Source organism: Cynoglossus semilaevis, chromosome 11, assembly GCF_000523025.1.
Source record: "Cynoglossus semilaevis isolate Cse_v1.0 chromosome 11, Cse_v1.0, whole genome shotgun sequence".
NCBI lineage: Eukaryota > Metazoa > Chordata > Actinopteri > Pleuronectiformes > Cynoglossidae > Cynoglossus > Cynoglossus semilaevis.
This window is the reverse complement of record NC_024317.1, coordinates 10823201-10839833: the sequence shown is the minus strand read 5'-3', so window position 1 is coordinate 10839833 and position 16633 is coordinate 10823201. Positions and strand designations below refer to the sequence as shown.

At 37.4% G+C, this 16633-nt stretch overlaps 2 protein-coding genes across 5 annotated transcripts in view; both read right to left on the bottom strand.

Moving 5' to 3' along the window:
• The window catches only part of sox13 (SRY-box transcription factor 13), a 31634-nt gene extending 24280 nt beyond the window's left edge, over positions 1 to 7354 (bottom strand). For 2 of the 4 annotated variants that reach the window (XM_017036517.2, XM_008320482.3), the window contains exon 1: positions 6855 to 7353. The gene's annotated coding sequence lies outside the window, so the exon portion shown is untranslated. Of the gene's footprint in view, positions 1 to 6854 lie in introns of all 4 variants that reach the window. The other 2 variants (XM_017036520.2, XM_017036521.2) reach the window with 2 other exon arrangements.
• Positions 1 to 16633, bottom strand: part of LOC103386273 (contactin-4-like) — a 695358-nt gene that overhangs the window by 323417 nt on the left and 355308 nt on the right. The window lies entirely within an intron of this gene.

The window sequence follows — 16633 nt, the reverse complement described above, 5'->3', positions numbered from 1 at the left end:
GACTAAATTCTAAATATCAAGCCTACAATATAATATTAACTGAATATCTTCTAAATGCTTAACAGCCAATCAGGGAGATTAGGGACATATTTCCAACAGTTTCCTGGAAATTTGGAATAAATGGATAAATATATATGAATAACATAACGCTAAACTTATCAAGCTTTAAAGACAAACATTAGCCAATTAAGTCAAAATGCAAGCATTATGTATTTCAGGCTGCAACCGACAACACATGGCATATTCATATCGTATTTAGTCGACAACTGTTCCTTTTGAAAAGTCAACTACGGCTTTTGTCTATAAAATGATCAAATTATAAAAGAAAGCTGACTTATCTAAACCTTATATCTTTTTGCTGTTCACAAATGGGTAAAAAAAATAGTTTAAGCATCACATTTAAGTTATGAACGAACAAATACTGCTTTTTAGATGTTCCTAGGTTGCAATTTTTTATTCCCACTCATCCGTATCACAACCCGCTGTGCTCATTGTCGATAACTGTCTCAACTGTGGCAACGTTTTTTAAACAGAACTGGAGGAACGTTGATGCAGTCATAAGAGATTGCAAGGTTTGCTGTTTTCAAGAAAGGAGCCATTGAAAAAATAATGATAAATAAATAAATAAATAATACACTTCAACATCACCAATCTATTTTGTATGTTTTAACTCGAGAACACCAAAGCCCTGGAATTTGAACCTGAAGAAAGGAAACAAGAAACGACAGTCTTTTAGGGTATGGGAGTGTAAAAGATGTTGAAATGATTCAAAATATCTGTGTTTATGTGCCTTTTTCACTTCTGTAAAATCAATCTCGCATTTCGTAACCCGTAGCTAATATTAACAAAGTGATGTTATCTTACTGTGCAGGATGTGAAAGTTAAGAATGACTATAACTCTGTTATCTTAGAGGATGTTGCTGCTGTTGCTGCATACTCTCAAGTGGCTTTAGGTTTTTTTTTTCCTTCTAAATAAAACCACATTTAAATCAGGCATCTTTTCTGGAAACGGGTATTGTTGATTATTTTTAAGGTTTAATGTAACTTTTGGCTTAAATAAAATAACATTTCTTTCTTTTCTTGAGTGATTCCATTCATAGGAGAAAACATATGACAAAGCCAAAGGGGAGAAATATTCCTAATTAACAGATCTGCGTTTCCCACCACAGTCTCATTTGATCATTCCATATCTATTATTCGAATTCAAATAAATATATTTTAGATATTCCTTTTAATGCACATTGAAATTGTTTTTACAAATGCCAATGACTTTATGAAATAGTCAAATAACAAGAACTATACACGTTGACCATTGTTTTATAGTTGCAAAGATTTGTTTTGCAAATGATGCAACAGTCTCTGGTTATCTTCAAATCATGGCTGACACACAACAAATTTAGCCGAAGTTATTATTTATTAACAAAGACGTACTGTTGAGGCCGCACCGCAGACCGTGTAACAGATGGAAACCAGGAAAATGCTGTGTGTTCCAGTTTTACTATCTAAACCCCTCCGTCAATACTGTGTTTGTGCATTCTTTTTGATGTGCTCAGAAATAAACAAATGAGTTTCTGGAAAGACATAAACCAGTTGATTGTTAGCTTTAGTCGAGTCAAACAGGAAATAAAAAAAAACTTCTGTCTTCTCACGAAACGTAGATATTTAAAAAGATAAGGCAGCTGTTACATGTTAATAATCTGATAAACAAATTGGGACGTATTCAAAACACAAAAATGAGAATGAATCGTTTCATCTTTATAATCTCTAAAAATGGCCAGGGACATGTTTTAATTCCATCAATAATTTGCATTTTTTGTAGTCACCAACGATTTTGCCAACAATTGCAGCCTGCGTTATTCTATAACCTTCACAAGTGTGTTTTTATGGCACTTGCAGTTTGCTAGGTCTGCGTTCTTGTGCTGAAAGACAAAGCCGTTGTTGACGTTGTGTTTCACACACTTGACATTCTCCATCGGTATTATGGATTTTTCCCCTTCAGACTTCTCTCTCTCTCTCTCTCTCTCTCTCTCTTTGTTACAGACAAACATTCTTGTTCAGTCAATTTTGATAAGACTGATCTAAAATCTAAGACATGGTCTTTGATTAATTTATTTCTCTCTAACGAAGTTCTCTTTTTTTTTTTGTCCTTACACAAAATGTTCTCACTTCGACCTGAGTCTTTATTTGCATTTTCTTGGTAACACCATTAAAAAGTATAAATATTATACATATATACATATATAAAGTCTTATATATCTATATATGTATAATAGCCATTTGAAAAGATCCCAGGTCATGCAAAATAAGTTATTAAGTCTTGCAAACTGACAATTCTTAGTCATTTTGAATAATCTACAATTTGATATTGTTGGCCTGATATTTTGTTGGAGGACAGCATTCATTTCCAAACATTGCTACATATTTTAAGTAAGTAGCTGCTGTTTGTGAGTTCATCCAACTAATCAACAAGATCCTGCAGCCTAACAACATAATCTCCACCACTCAATCTGTCAACAGAATTAAACAGGTGTCTTACCTTGAATGTGTGGGACAGGTCTGTGTAGTTGTGTGCGGTGTGGTGTTGTCTCTGTGAGTGGTTCATCGCCAGCAGGTGACTCACACTTTTATCCCACCCAGTGTGAGTACTTATGTGTGTGTATTTCTGAGTGGAAATTTGCATTTCCTGTTAACTCACAAAATGTATACACCAGGGATAGAAAGCATGAAAATGAAAAAACAAAACAAAAACAGTTGGGTTTTTTCCCCAGATCATTTGTCTTGTTTCTTAAATAGTAAAAAGAGGACTGAGATAAGTCCAAGAAGTGTGAATGACATTAAATATAATTGATTTAATTTACGAAGACACGAAAACACCCACAAAAGTCCCACTGATCTAAGGAAGAAAAAAACTGAATGGAACCACTACTGTTTTTCTCAATGCAATTCATCATGACGATTCATCAAGATGACAAATCTAAATTATGAAATGACTAATATGTAAAAAAGAAAAATCAAAACAATTATGTAAAACATTAACTTTAATGTTATGTAAATTAATAAATAAATTGAAAAATTAAATTAAAGACAAAAATCCAAGTTTTTCATTAAATTAAAGACAAAAATCCAAGTTTGGCAACTTTAGACAAAGGTGCTGTCAATGTGTCTGAAAAATGTGTTTAGCAAAGCATTCATAGAAATTCAGTAAATCAATTTTGCTATTTCTTTTTGTTACTGGACACTCTATGGCATTTCAAATTTTTTTTTTTTTTGTCCAACCTAATAGTTCTTATGACTGGCTGTCATTGCAAATGTATCCACACATGTCTTTCTTGTTAATAAAAGTGCATGACTAAAATGCCAGCAAAAGCACTAGAATCCTCAAAACAAACCACAAATTTTTCTTTGAAAAACCCGAGGACACCTGTTAATTATTTTCTTGTGTCTAGAAATAATGATGAAGAGCCCATCTAATATTGCTGTGTTTAAATGTGCATATGAAACAATGACAATGATGCTTCAAATGATTTTCAATTAAGTCCTTGAATATAATTTTTGAAACTAGCGCAGTTTAGTCAACCCCTTTACACCACCTCGTTGTGAACAACATCTCTATACAACAACAGGTAGATGATTAAACTCAATAATGATGAACTTAAAAAAAGTGAGGATGATGCGAGCAGGTCAGTCAGCCAGATCAGATCAGATGATGACAGTCATCTTCTGACTGCACAATGCCGTCGGCAGCCTTTATACTGCGAGATCACAAAGCTTTCCCTGCACCCTGCATTGTTCTGTGTGATCGGCTCTACCTCACACTGCACTGATAGAAAGACTAAAAAGCTCACAAAGTAACGTGCATGCATGCATGCACGCACACACACACACACACACACAGCATTGTTCTCCATTGTAGTGTTTCTCTATGGACTCGTGGTTCAATAGGATTCAGAGAACAATGTACAGAGGATACAAGAGGTCAGAAGGAGAAAAACGGGAAAAAACCTTTGTCTGCCCGGCTGCCCTGATGGAGACATCAGATGTGTGAGAACTGAGGTGGTACACACACATGCCCTTCCAGTTTCAAAATTAAACTCTGAATTTAATAAAACCCAAATAATGTTTACAGCCCTGTGTTACATTACATTTATATTAAAAACCCTTACTTTTCATAAGGATTTTCTGAACCGAAGAAGCCTCTTGGATGAGCGGTGAAACGTCTTCAAGAAACCTACTCCATCCAGTTACCCTCGATGGGGAGGTAAGATCCAAAAGATCCAGTTTTGGTCTCTGTCCTGTAGGTTGGTTAAAATTCCCTGCTAATGTTTGGCTCTGCTTTTACATCCAGAAAACTAACAACTATAAAGAAACTAGTCCACACCGTCAGGTGACCCTGCGCCAAATTGAAAATAACAATAGTAGCTACAGAAAGTCTGGTTTTATTGAAAGCTAGGCTGCAAGTCCTAGAATTACAATGTATCTTTATTTCTATGGACTTTTAAAAAGACTCAGAAGAATCAAACCTGAAGGACTTTTTTTTTTTAATGTAATGAAATACTTTGGAAGTCTTGGTTTGAATTTGTTTAAACAAGTGCAGTCTCTTATTAGTCAATAGAACAACTGACAGGGAAACTGTCGTTTGTCACAAACACTAACACTACACCGTGTATTTCACAGCTTAAAATTAATTCACTTTATGTTTTAAATTACTTTGAAAGCTACAAACATGGCACATACACTGCCAACATGGAATCAAGTCGAAGTTTTCTGAAATATGTTAACCAATTATGCAATAATTTAATGTCTTTTCATTTTAGGAAACTTTTGATCAATAATCAAAGTATTTCATACATTTGACCAAAAAAATAGGAACACCTTTGCCCATAATATTAAGTAGAAATATTATGGGCAAAGGGAAAAGGGAATAAGAGAAAGCATTCAGGTCACCTTTCCTCCATGAACCCATTCACCTGGAATGACAGAGCTAATGAGGAGGAGGGAAGTGCAGAGGTGAAAGGTGAAATGCCAAACCACTCCTTGTGCTGGTTTTGTGTGTGTGCTCGTGTGTCTGTGTGAATGTGTGTCAGTCTGAAAGCAGCTGCTGAATTGACTTTGTGCGGGAAAGAAAGAAAGAAAGAAAAAAATGATGACGTGAAGATGGGAGCAAAGAGTGACTATAAAAAGAAAGATGTGAGGAAAGGTCAGGGTCTGCCAACTGTAGGACAGCATTGTGTTCCGCAAGCCTCTGTTAAGCCACACACAGACTCACTCTCTCAACCAACTCCTTGACAGAATGCCCGCAGGCTTTCCCCTACTTCCTCAGCTCTAAGTCTGTCTATTATTTGCTGTCTGTCTATTGGTCTAATGTGTAATGGAGGTTCTCAGGTGTCTCACTGCTGAGCTACGACAACACTTTAAAGTATGGCTATTCAAGAAACAGCAATTGTAAACTAATCACTATATATATATATATATATATATATATATATATATAAAGATGCCTTCATCAGTGAGTTCACGCTTGATTTTGTTGTCTACATTTAAACTCTTAAAAAACATTCCTACATGTCTTAGAGTCAACAAGCAAAAGTTTTATAAGATTATTGTAATGTCAAATATCCTAAATGTGTTGTGTTGTAATGTTTCTCTATACCATAAAGTTAATGTCAGGGACCACATTAAAAACTGTGGAGCAGTTCATATGGAGTGTGAGTGACATTTGATCATTACTACCATTAGCATTTTAACTATTGATGGTTAGAGCAACAAGTTGGTCACAGCTGCAACTTTCCCCGAACATCCACAACTGTGGTATCTATACTTTTATCAGGCAAAGGGACTAAAATAATAATACTTCACATCAAAATACTTAAAAAATATATCCAGGAATAATACAAAATGTCCAGATTCTTTTCGTAAGCACATGTGCCCAAATGAAAATAAACAGAGGAAGTTCCAATGTGAGGCAGTAATAACTGACATCCATTTTAGAATGATTAACCAGGAGCAAAACCCAGAAAGTTATATAGTGTAAACACACACACATAAGGGACGTAAGATGGTATGTTTTAGTTATGATATGATATATTTACAAGTCATACAGTAACACCAGTCTTAGAAGTTGGTGACTTTCCCATTACTCCAGACTCTAACTAAACATTACACGAGGAAAAGCTCCTGTAGAATTCCATAACAATTCCGTGAGAAAACTGCTGCAAACTCTACTATTAAATTTGACCCTCTCCATAAGACGGTGGACACCCCTGTCCTACACTGTATTTGGGATGTGACTGCCTCTGCCAAAACTCTTCATCCTCAAAGAGATGTTGGACAGAGTCAAGTTGATGTTGACTCTGCTATACTTTGTGAAACGTGAGCAGTACAGGGCAGCTATGGTGCTGCTGACATGTGTTCCTATTCTCAGTGAGGCTGCTGATAACTGCTCATTTGCACCTGTCAACAAGAGGCAACATCATCTTCACGATCACCATCACCATCATCATCCTCATACTGTGCCCCATCAACACAGAGCTGCGACACATTCAAACGACAGTGGAAAAGAAGAGCGAACCAGGTGGAATAAGGTGTTGCTGAAACTGCCTAATTGAAAAGTGTTTCGTGATCGCAAAGTTTAAAGTTGTACATTCGTCTTTTATTTTCGTCTAATTCCATGCTCCTAATCTTAATTCTCCTAACAGTGTCGCACAAATTAAAGTTGATTTTATTTTATTATAATTTTATTTTACGCTGGAGCTTCTGGTGCCTTCCGCTGCTCCCGGCGTTGACTAGGTTTTCACGTCAAGTGCATTTGTTGATCGCGATGGGGCAACAAAAGTGTAATCAAGTGTCAAACTCACCAGTCCCGCTGCTCTCTGCGCTGTTCTTCGCGGATAGATAGTTTTATGTCAAAAAAAAAGCAAGCGAATAAAAATGTTCCCCCAAAACTGGCGTCCTTGCCCTTATCTTTTTCCTGTCCCACTTTAGCCGTTCACCACAAGCACAGCGCGGTCGTGGTTTGGGACAGAACGGGTCTGAACAGCAGCTCAGCTCAGCTCAGCTCAGCTCTGCTCTGCTGCTGTTTCAGAGGGAGAGTTGGGGAAGGAGGGGAGGAAAGGAGCCACTGCTGTTCCTGCGGTGGATTTCAAACAGCTCTCCCGATAACCTCCCACTTAAAGGGAGACGGACATATTTACAGGTGACACCATACAGTGTTAAACGTATTCTTCCGAATTGCGAGGAACTGAGATTGTGTGTTTACCGTGTTTTTCAGTAACAGGAACGGAGTGTAGGAACTGAAGTTATCCATACAAAAAGTCGACTGACGTGAAACAAAAGTACCAACCTAGGTTCTCAATGCAGTATCAAAGACTGTGTTTGAATCCAAAGTTATGATATTTTACGTATGTTTAAGCAGGTTTTTTTTGGGGGTTAGCTATAAAGTCATGAACACCCTGTGTCTTCTTTCAAAGAACTCCATAAAATAAATAGAAACCACAACGTGGATATGCAATAAAAATATGTTCAGAAAATGTATATATACATAATTTTACATTATTAGTAAAAACTCCATAAAATAAATAGAAACCACAAAGTGGATATGCAAATAAAAATGCAATAAAAATATGTTCAGGAAATTTATATATACATATATATATAATAATTTTACATTATTAGTAATGATAAGTAATGGAACAATTAAACAATAAACAAATATAAAGATTGATACCTGCAACAAAGGGCAGCCTTTGGTCATACAGTTAGCATTCTACATTAGCAGGCTAACTGGACTACTCTGATAGCTTAAAACTGTAAATTGCAGCATCTTGAAAGAGTTCCATAGCAGAGGTTGGCAAACGTTTTTCACCACGAACAAGTTACATGTTAGACAAATAAACACATAAAAATAAAAGAATTTGACAAATACAAAACCAAATGTGAAGTATATTCAAATTCATCTGAACTTGAATTAGTGGGTGTTTGATCATCTACTTGCAAATTATATCGAAACTAGTCAGAGAGGCTGAGCCTTACATCAGTGTGTTCCTTATGTGCAGCCCACTGTGATGTTCTTTATATTTTTGCCTCTGCAGATATCCTAATTCATAAAGAAAATAGCAGTGTTTTTAGATATTTTGTGGCGATCTTAAGAAGTTTTTATGGATGTATCCCAGGACCAAGACGTCTCTTAAGCACACTTGCAAGCTTGGGATTGGAATGGAATCCAGTCTTTTTTCTTTCTTTTTTTCAAATAATTTTACACTTTAATCAATTAATTAAATGTTATTTCTTCATTTTTTTGCATCGCGTTATCCAATAACAGATGGCCAGATGCTAGTTCATGGTCCAAAGGTTGGGGATATCTGTCATCACTCATCAACTAATAACGTCCTCTTGTTTTTTTTATCTTTTTTTTTTTTTTTTTTGCTGCCATATGGCCACTACAGCAGAAAGTTTCCCTCCATTTTAACCACTAATTAAACCACTTTATTCCTTATTTTCTTTTCAGAACAAGTCAGTGCACCCAGATTTTATTTAAGGTTTACCAGATACAAAAATGTAAAAATAGCTGAGTGCCAACTGCTACGGCTGTGATAATTAAGTCTGAACTTCAGGTTCGTACAAAGCAAATGCCTCTTTTAATATGTGCTTCGGAATAATATAATGCTACTCAATTTTGACAGATTAATTCAGAGAAAACAAAGAACAGTTGAAACGGCTTAGTTTACCCCCTCGTCTCTATGATTATTATCTTTTTCTCTTTATTTTTACATTTATTCAAAAATTAAAATGTGATAGCGCTGGTTGCACATTGCTTTTAAAGTTAGTAGATATGTACAAAAGAAGGAAAAAAACATAATTTCATACTAAAGTATGCAAAAATATCCAAAGGTTAGCTGAAATAAAATAGAAATCCAAATATTACCCATAAAGATAAAATGAACAACACCAACAGTATGTTGTCCTGAGAAAAAAGTATAACCAATTATTATGGAAAGTATTGCTGCAGAAGTATTGCCAGAAAGGCTTTGAAAAGATCTTTGTCCTTGAATGTGTCTATTACTGAATATTTACTTTGTAAAATCAGTTTGTACAAACTCCAAGGTAATAAAACTATTTGTTTTATGATTATTATTGGAAAAACAAAATAAAAAACAATATTAGATATTGTAAGAAATAAACTTTGTTTAATTAGTCATTATTATCATTATTATATTTGTTGTCAGGGAAGGTGCTGAGGTAAATAAAGGCAAGGTGGACTTTGTTGATGTAAACCCTGTTGATAGTACATCTGATCGTTACAGTATGTGAGTAAAGAAAAGGACAAGCAGACAAAGAATGAAGAAACGAGAGAAAAGGGGAAGAAGGTTATGACAAGGTCAGAAGAATACAGACGGTGAGGAGATAAAAGGAGGTGCGGCTCTTGGGACAGGGAGTGATAAAGAAAAGAAGGAGAGGAAGGAGAAAAAAAAGAGAGGTAGAGAGAGTTGGGCTGATGTGCCATTTCTAATCCCTCCTGTTCGTGGCTTTGTGCTGTGGCCCAGCAGGAAGTGGGAGCTGGGCAGACAACAATTAACAAAAGAGCTGTGAAGAATACAATTAGCCATCAATGGCCAACCATGGGCCTTTGTGGGGTTGCCATGGAGACAGCACAACACCACTATACTGAGATTTGAAAACCCTTGTCCTTTTTTCTTCCATCTACCCTTTTCTCTTTTGCTTCGTCTCTTTTTGCTTCTCATTTTTCTTCTGCTTTGGATCTGATTTTCACCCGTCCTTATCCGCACTTTATCTCCTCTGTTATTGCACAGATCACTGTACTGTATGTGCTGCATCACACACATTACAGATAAGGGACCAGGCTCCTGGAAAAGCTACTCACTACAGCTACACAGCAACTCTGCTTGGGTGTTTGACAATGATGTGCAGTCTGGAGATGCTGATTATTAAAGACCATTAGTCTGGGCTTTGGATACATTTATTAACACAGCCTTTGAACAGTGATGCTTTACTTACTGTATGCTCATGTACAACAGTGTTGCCAGCTATCAAAAGTGAAGCAAATAAATAACGGATTGTCGACAGGGTACAATTATCACATAATAAATAACCTACGCCTGGCAACACAGAAAACTATTTCATAAACATGGACTAGTATAAGAAATGGAAAACTGCAATTATATTGCTACTGCGTCACACACAATTCTCTTTTTATGCACTTAATTTTTTTTTTTTGGATTGTGGAAAAATATTGCAGTTTTTTAACTGTATTTGTCCCCTGTTCTTGAATTCTCCTGTCACGATGCTGCAAACATTTTCCAGAGGAGATAATTACTGTAGATCTGGACTGCAGGCAGGCTGACGTACCAAACTTTGGTCTCTCACATTGCACCTGAAGCCTCAGAATTAAGTCCCTTGTTCGTCCCACAATGGAGAAATCTTTGCAACACACAGGCTGCTGCAGAAGGTACCATTAAGTACGTGGTTTCTTTGGGGCTTGAACCCAGGACCTTCTCTGTGTAAGGCAGATGTGTACGGCAGGCGTGAGAACCGCTGCACTATGGAACCATTAAATGAAGAAGTTGCCAAGAATACACTACATATACACAATAAAATGAGCTGCACTGATGTTTATTTTGATGTGTATAATCTGTCACAGAATTATAGAAAATGTTATCAGAACAAACTGACGTTTTGTGCAGATCAGCATTAACACGTGTGGCCACAGTGGCAGTTGTTGAGGGCTCAGTATTGGCACAGAAAAGTATCACACAAGTCAATATGTCATAACAACCCCAACCTCAACTGCAGTGAGGCAGCCACACTCTTTTCCTGCGTCAGTCGGTTTGGCCCTCTCTCTGGGGTTGCCTGACCTTGATGGCAGGGACTAGAAACAGGTCACTGCTGCCATGTTCCTGCTGTACCAGTTAAAAGGCATGAACTCTACCTGCAGACGACTGACAACTGCAACATGTACAACATACCTTTTGCCTTAAATCTTAAGTCATTTAAATAAATTTATGAAATGGAAGTTTCATAAATTTTATAACAAGATAACTAAATATACATTTATCTTATCACCAAACATTGGTCTTCAACAAAACCCTGGTAGCTTCTAGAAATTGTTTAATTGTCAATATGATGTTTGATGTATTTTACAACATCTATTCAACTTAACAGTGGGTGTGGCTTAAACATATTTATGCAACTGTATTTCCATTAAATATTATAATCCACCACATCAAGATTTAGAATTTTAGCACAAAGCTAAGTTTTAGCCAGTGCAATTGTCATTAATCATCAAGCACTCATTTTGGCCTGACTGCAAGTTTTTCACAGGCTAATGCGCTAGAAAAGGCTAACATCCCTAGTGCTACCAAACAGCAGTTGTGCTCTGACACACTGACATTACAGGATGGGATTTAAATAAAAAACAATCCAGAATACATCTTAATCACAAAACAGAAAGAAATAATATAATATAATATAATATAATATACGGCAAGGACATTTAAGCAAATTCCAAGTTCCACTACAGTGACTACAGAAAATCTGCCTAGGCTTGCTTTTGCAGAGCAAAGGAAAACTGTAGTGACAAAAAACAGATACATCCTCACAACCCAACATTGAACACACCACAGAGGTGTGGCTGTTCATAAGAGGGGACAACAACTCTTTTTTTTACGAGTGTTTCATCTGATAAGCAGAGTGTGCTTTATTTCTGAGAAGTCGGCACAGCTATACACCCTTTTTTTCTGACCATCATCTGCTGAATGCAGCAATAATGGTGCAGTCGAAAGGGCACAGGCTGCTGTTTGCAAACATCCCTCCAATGAGATATGACGACCACAAGGACCTGATGGACATGAAGATATGTTTTTGCAGAAGGGTTCTACAGAAACGGTCCGGAGGAAAGGGTCGGTCCTTGCAGTTTGAGAATGACTTGCCAACATAGAGGTCATAGCTCTTTTAAGGAGACTAAAAATATGTTTAAATAAATAAAAAAACAAGGACTTATTGAGGATTACTAGGCATAAACGTTTCACTTGTGGTTGATCTCCATCTTTTGAGCCCATAACAGCTGAAGGATGCAACTGGTTGCCAATGAAACTTAAAACTAAAGAATAAATGGGCAGAAATACCAAGTTCATTTAGGGGCAGAATGGAAATTTTTAAACCATGCCCCTAACCTTCTGGTAGCTAGCAAAGAATCGCCCCACAACGGGGCTCTTTTAAAGAGGTCATATTTTTGTACTGATATGATTTTTAAGATATTGTTTATACAGTCCCTTGATGTCTAAGTGAAATGTTTATAACATGCTGAGAAAAATGAAGGTTTGGTCACTGCTGGATTCTTTACACACCTGTTAAACAGCACTGTTCTGGACGCGCGAATCTGCGTCTTAATCATGAGGGAATATCTGAGGATGGTTTCATGTAACCACGGCAACTTTGAAGAAGTTAGTGAGAAATGGCTGTCAGTTAATTAGAAGATTCTGTCATAATTAAGGGCTTTTCTTTTGTGTTCATGCACAGTGAAGTAGCCGTCAGGTAGGAAGTGTAAATATGACAACAAACTGAATGCATGTTTGTGCCAATGTCAAGAGACGTCGAGAGAAAGTCTTAGTCTCTACTGTACATTCAATTATCTGAGCCAGCCGTCAATTTAACTAATCCCATTTTTTTCCCGATTTTCACTGCATTGCATAACAGACAGGTTGCCCTAGAGCTTTACAATAGAGACCAGGGACTATTGTTGAGAACAAATAAAATGGCTGCCACCTTGTACTATACCAATGTCAATTCCTATGCAGTATTTTTTTCTAAATGTTATCTTATGCACTGAATGGCTCTTTATTAAGGCAGCTTTGTACAAAAATGAAAACCTCCATCAGACTTTGGTTCTGAGAAAATGTCAAACATTGGTCTAAAAAACAGATAAACATTCATTCAGCAACACTAAAAAACATATAATAATGTTCAATCACTAGATTTTAGATTGTTTTTTAGATGAGTAAAAATGAAGATCGTTTCTGCTGCTGCTGTTTAGCTCAGGACAGGAAATGCTCTTGTACATTTACTATATCTGTTCAATCATCATGGAGGGTCACTGATATACAAAAAAACTAGATTTCAGAGAGATATCCAGAATCTTTCCACATATAGTTTTCAGGTACCTACAAAGATTTTGATTTTGTCATTTGTGAACCTACAATGTCACCTGGGTAAGGTCATCTGCTGTCACCGGCACCAGTGTGCCCTCCTCCCCTCCTTTTCCCTCCCCTGGCCTCCTCTCCTCTCCCCTCCTTGCAGCTTGGTCTTGTGTAGCCACGGCTACGCTCGCACTGAGCTGATGGAAAGCAAATAACAAGCTACATAAAAGGTCTGCACTCGTCTTCGTCCGTGGTCACACACATGCATGCACACACGCAAGATAACAGGCCTGTGCATGTGTGTTAGAGCAGAGGGGGTAGTTGGTGGCTGGCGGCGGATTGAAGCGGCTTGTGGGGGAACATGGCACTGCCCCACACAAAGGCAGCCCTGAAATAGCGCCCCTTCACAATGAGACCTGCCACTCTGTCTATGAGATAATGTCTAATTGAAAACACTGCAGCCATTGTGCTCCTGTCACCGGCGCTATTGTCCAGATAGCCTTCCCCCCACTCCCCCTCCACTCCCCTTTTTCCATTGACGCGGCATGATTGTTCCTCACCATTGTGGCTCTCTCTCTTTTCTTTCCCAGCTTTTATCCCCCCTCTCTCTGTATTGTTATAATTTCATTACTTATTTGTTTTTTGTTCCGCTTCTCCTTTCACTCCCCTCTGCAGACCTTTTGTTCACCCTATTTAAGCACTTCATTGGGATCTACTGCCAGGGTGTTCGTCGTGTACGTGTGTGCGCTTGCATCGTTGTGTATGTATGTGTGAGCAGGTGTCAGTTTCAAGAGGATATAAAAACAGGATGCATGATAAAATAGTTCTCTGAGATGAAATAAAGCCCAAAGAGGGACGTTTCATCCATGTGCCGTTTTTGATACCGGTAATGTGAAACATGGCCCTTGTGTTCTGTTGTTCTGTTGAGAGGAGACAAGGACATCGGCTATTGTCCTGAGTGAATTAAACTCTGCCTATTGTTGACACGGTAGAAGCCTGACGTGCATGGGCTACCTGTTGCGTGATGACACAAATACCAAGGCTACTGCAACAATGACCTGCATCCACACAACTGTAATGCCTCTGTGGCTCTGACTTTCATCTTTGTTAAGCTTTGTTAAATTTACCTTGGTTCTTATTGTCTCTTGTTCTTTTTATCTGATGCTACATATGCTTAAAGCATTTGTTACACATTGTCATTTATCTTCTGCTGCTTCATTTTTTCAGGGTCAAAGGAGGAAGTGGAGCAGACATAGGGTTGGGAGCGAGGATACACAGTGGATGGTTCAATTATCCTAATACCAATATGCATGTTTTTCCTCAGTGAAAGGCCTTTAGAAAGACTGGTCTGACCAGCCTTTTACCATGTGGCACCAAATATGTAACAACAAATTGCTTTAGCGTTACATCACAGTAATTACCCCAAAAGTGCAAACCTTGGTTTTAATATCGCCTCCTGGCTGATGGTATAGTTTGGTAATATAATTGTGTTACAACTGAAGTCCTTGCAAGAAAACATGTTTGAAGCATGGCTGTACTCAAAAGTCAAATGCAAAAAAAAAACCCAAAACAGTGTTTTAGAGGTTTACCATACAGTATGTGGAAAGATATTGTACCACATTAGTATCTACCTGAACTCTGCAACACTCACGGCATCATCCTAGGGTAGTCACCTGATCCAATAACCACAACATGCATATACACAGCCATCGACTTCAGCAGTGGTGCACTTCTGTTGCATAGTCTTCTGTCTGTCACTCAGGTTGAATGGTCTGAACTGATCCAAAGTATTTAGGTGAATAATGCAGTACTGCTTGAAGACTTTGCCTGTAGCCATGTGGCATCAGTAAAAAGAAGAATTCTTCCAGTGCTGCTGGTGCAAGACAATTGTAATTCAGCATCGTACAGTCAGGTTTGTGCCTCAACCAGTTCAGTCACTTGACCTGTGAGAGACTCTGTCACTGCAGTCACAACATCTCCACTGTCAATAAATCACTCACACATTTCAAACCTTGTGCGTAAAATACGAGTCACTGTTGATTACATTTTACTCATATTTTCCAGATTCTTTTTCAACAATGCGTTTTTATACTTATCAATAAAACACGTTTGTTAGACGCTTTGTAAAACAAAACTATAAAGCTTGATCTAAGAGGTGCTCTCGATTACAGCTCGCCATAACTTTGTCATTAGGCTCAAGATGTATCAATAAAACAAACACTGAGGCAAATGTATTTATGTCACACTCAGCAGACAACAGGCAATTCACAGCGCAAATACAATAAAGTAAGACATTAAACTTTCATTTAACGAACAATAAAACAATTTAAAGTGCTCGTCAGAGGCACTGCTGGAAAAATAAAAAACATTTAAAAAACAATAAGTAAATGTAAAAGTTATGTTATGAGGACATAATAAAAGTAACATAAAATAAAAAAAAACAAGATGACAGTTAGCTGTTGACAGCTAGCTTTTAACCTTGTACGTTGTATATGAGTCTCTGCCGAGGTATTCTCCATCATCCCTTCATCGCTTTGAAAGAAAATACGATTTGACTAAAGCATTCGACCGTTTGGTGGAATGTAATTAGTTTTTATACAGTGAGTAAAAAATAGACACAAATATCTTTTGGCCTTTGGTCAATTGTTGTGATGAACAGATAATAGAAATAATTTTATCCTTGATCTGCACCAGGAGCTGGCTACACCAGCAGATCGCAAAGGGAGTGCTAGTAGATCACGAGCAATGAAAAGAAAAAATATGGAAGAATTGAATCATATTGTGCCATACATCTACATGCATTTAATCAGTACCCCAAACATATGATGTACACGGGGTAATCGGTTTACGACGACCTAGGGCGTTTTGTGGTTACGTCTCTCATAAATGTATCAAGAAAGTCTTGTTCTATCATTCTGATGTACGTAATTTAGAAAATAAAATCACACAGGAAGTAGTTGACAGGAACCAATATGTCTTCATGCGCTGCTATACATGGTAGACGTCTTTGTTTACGTTCACTGTCCGTATCTGTCAGAGGTCGTAAACAAGTCTGATCCAAAAGACCACCTTCGATGTGTAATTACTGAAGACAAATCCAAAAAAGATCCACCAGTCACTGGATTGATGGCTCCTCTAAAACATCAAAGTTATACATATTTAACTACACACATACATATTTTTAAGTTATACTAAGCAATATGTCAGAAAGTACAAGTCTGTCCTTTTAGATGTGACTCATGTCAACTTGTACGTGTCTTGTCTTTTAATCTTTCATAAAGCTAGCTCAACACTACGGAAAAAGGAAACGATCGAAAGAGATTGAAAGAAAAAAAAATGGCAACCTACACACAACAACCCCGGAGCTCTAAGGTGAGACATTTGTTCAGCAAAAGGAACTCTTTATTTGTTTTTTTTTCTGCTCTTGTTTTGTGCACGTTCAATAAACCTGTACTTGTTGTGTAGGCTACATGTTGTTGCATGAG